Consider the following 3,682-nt stretch of genomic DNA (forward strand, 5'->3'; position numbering starts at 1 on the left):
TGCACTGACCTCACCATGTGCTTCCTTTGTCTGTTCTTGTCCCTTTTAAAAGTGTTGTTGTTTTGACATTTTTTTCTCCAAAATTCCAAAACAATGCAACAGCTTATAAAACAGTAATTGCTGCTCCTGGAATTTGAGGAAATCACCTCCAACACCTAAAATGCCTCAAAAAGGAGCAGCTGTTACAGCCAGAAATTTTTCCTGTCCTCCATCTTGGATTACCCAGAATCCTCTTGGGGTCAGATAGTGATTAGTTAAGAGAAAGGGAGCTTGGATTTATTAATAGGTTTTCTTTAGTGTTCTCTGTTAGAGATAGGAAAATAAATTGTTGTTTTTTAACATTGGAAAACAGGGTTTTTTCTTTCACTCACACTTTTAGTAGATTACAAGGTGAGACAAGCTTTTAGTTTTAATTAACAGAGGGATTCGACTTCCATGTCATTACAATAGCACCCCAAATTAGGCCAAGGGGGAAAGTGCACACTGTAAAAGCCCCAAACTCTGGTCCTGACTGGAGAAACAAAGAAAAACAAGAGAGATATTTTATTAGCGCCATTCACCTCCACACAGCCATCTCTCAGTGATAGCGGTGAGCAGCACCTATGGAGATTGTGTCAGGCACACAAACAGAATTTACACCATGGGAAATTATGATGAGACCCCCTAAAATGGCTGAGGAACCAGCATTATAGACAATTCTCATGGAGCGCATTCACCAGTCACAAACATGACTGCATGCGTATAGAGGGGGAGATTGTAATAGATGGATCAGACCCAAAGCCACAAAGATCTCACACTTTCTCCAAGCATGCAGAGAGGGTGGTGGCCAAAGGTATTAGCAGCTTGTCAAAGCAAAAGGTTCTACACCCTGTAGCATCCACCAATAACTCCCCATCTGGCCATTTAAGAAACCAGACTGCTCTTGATGGTTCACCATTAATTACAGGGAACTAAGTTGAATGACCTCAATTACGGCACTTATAGTAGCGACTAGTACTGAAACCATGACGAGGCAGGCCTCGTGGGTAAAACACTTCACTATATAGGATATTAGTATTGGATTTTGGTCTATCCTTCTCCACTGACACTGCCAATATAAATTTGTCTTTATGTTTCAGGGCAGCAATATGCATAAACCTGCTTACCCCAGGGTTTTCACTATTCTCCGTCAATATTTCATCAGATGCTGGCTAAAGGATTAAAGACACTTTCCTGACGGGACTGCTTTGTACATGGATGATCTCCTTCCACAGGCAATTGAGCATTTGACACTGTTAAAAGAAACTGTTAACTCTCCTCACCACCCGGCGACTAAAAGTTAACCCCAATAAAGGCACAGATCATGAGGACCCAGGTCTCATACTTGCGAACTGTGATACCTCAGAGGAAACATAAAATAAAAGGGAAGCACTTGAGGCCATAACATGTTTGTCCCTCCCCAAGGTTGTGGGCTCATTGTGTTCTTTTCTGGGCTTAATTAGATACTGTCGGAACCACATAGATGGTTTCGCCACTTAAGTCGCCCTATTCTCCAACCCCCTTAAAAAAAAAAAGAGTACTTTATAGGAATAGACTGAACAGCACCTGTATTCTGTTGTAGAATTAAAACAGGCTCCAGCCTAAGTTCCTGCATTGCAGGTACCGGACCCTGAAATTCCCTTCACCTTGCAAGTTGCAGCCATGGATGCTATGCTGACAGTCATACCTCTCCAAAACAACAAATAAATTTGTTCAGAAGCCCATATCTCCTGGACTCTCACCAGTACAGCAGGAATTCTTTGCATCTGAGAAGTATTTGGGAGCTGTGTTCTAGGCCATATAATATTTTCCCCATATTATTGACCTGAAATCCCTAACTATTCTGACGGATCACAGCCCCATTCAACTTCTGCTGGACAGCAGGATTAAAGATGGTAGTCAGCCAATACTGCAAACCCTGCTGGACCCTAATGTTATAGGGTTGCAATATTGTGGCCAAACATACCAAAGTGCTCATCTTCCTAGCCAACAACTTGAGAAGAACCCCATCAATGTCAGATAGAGGCAAGAAATGTCCTCAAGGGGGTGATTTGTACCAAAGGAGAAAGTGAGGTCTGCAGATGCTGGAGATCAGAGCTGGAAACAAAGGAAAACAAAACAAAGGAAAACCCAAGGGAACCTGAAAGCAGAGATGAGCCCCCATAAAATTATTCATAGCTAGTCAGTCTATGGTGGGGTGGGATGGGATGCTAAAGATAGCCTATCATATATATAGGATCAGAGAATCTGTACAGTGCAGACAGAGGCTATTAGGCCCATCAAGGCTACACCGACCCTTCAAAGAACATCCCAGCCTATACCCCAACCCCATATTTACCATGCTTAATCCACCTAGCTTCACATCCCAAGACACCACAGGACAATGTAGCATGGCCAAGCCACTTAACCTGCACATGTTTGGACAATGGAAGAAACTGGATCACCCAGGAGAAACCCATGCAGACACAGAATGTCTGTGTGGAGGTTGCACAGTCACCATAAGTTAAAATCAAACTCTGTTCCCTGGCACTGTGAGGTAACATTGCTACCACTGAGCTGCCATAGATGTATGGAGAACCACAGAGCCAAACCCTTAAATGGAACTAGTGCTGAACCTCCCCAACATAATGAGTGCTTAGGCTGCTGAGTTAATAGCTATAGCCTAAGTGGTTGGTCACCCTGAAAAATGCCCCCAAACAATTGATGGGATGACTTCTGGACTGGGACTCAAATGTGCAGATATACCTGTGGGTACGTTTCTCATCACACCTGGCTGTATCATTCATTCTGTTCACTTTGATCTAACTCACCATCCTCACTGTTAAATTTACCTACTAGAAGAAACAACTCATCCAGAAACTAACTGAACTCTATGCTCCTACAGCAGAAGCCAGGAAATTAATGAACCAAGACTACATCACGAAATGCCACTGTATGAATTTTACTTGATTGAGTGCTGCTAATCCAAAGAGACTAGAGGATGAACCAGTGTATGTAAACATGTGCTAATTCTCAATTTATGTATTAAATAATTTGTACATGATAGTGTTAAGCTTACTGATTTTAATAACGAAGATAGTTGGATAGGGTGTTGGGTTGGGGAACCTAGATACTAAGGGAGTTAAACTATCCTTTTGAGCCTTGTCACATGCCTGTACGAGAGTGTGGTCTGAGCCTGTGATCCTATTTTCATTGGACTTTAAGGGATTAACAGGAGGGACTGCGGTCAAGTGACCACAGACCAAAACTTGGACAGAGCTGGAAAAATTGAGCCTGACAGATAATCGGCCAAACTAAATTACACTTAGACTGACAGGAGGCTGTAAGAACACAGCAAGCCAGGCAGCATCAGAAGGTGGAGAAGTTGACATTTTGGGTGTAACCCTTCTTCAGGACTGGGGGTGGGTGTAGGAGGAGCTGCAAATAAAAAGGGGTGGTGGGGTAAGAGTGGTGAGGTGGGGATAGGTGAAGACAGGTAGAGGGTACATTCCCCTGCAACCGGAAGAGATACAAAACCTGCCGCTACAGCACATCCCCATCACCTCCATCCAGGGCCCCAAACTGTCCTTCCAGGGGAGACAGAGTTTCACCTACCTCTCTTCCAACCTAGTTTACGTCATCATGTGCTCCCGACGTGGTCTTCTCTACATCATGGAGATCAAAC

This window comes from Chiloscyllium plagiosum, chromosome 5, assembly GCF_004010195.1.
Source record: "Chiloscyllium plagiosum isolate BGI_BamShark_2017 chromosome 5, ASM401019v2, whole genome shotgun sequence".
Lineage (NCBI taxonomy): Eukaryota > Metazoa > Chordata > Chondrichthyes > Orectolobiformes > Hemiscylliidae > Chiloscyllium > Chiloscyllium plagiosum.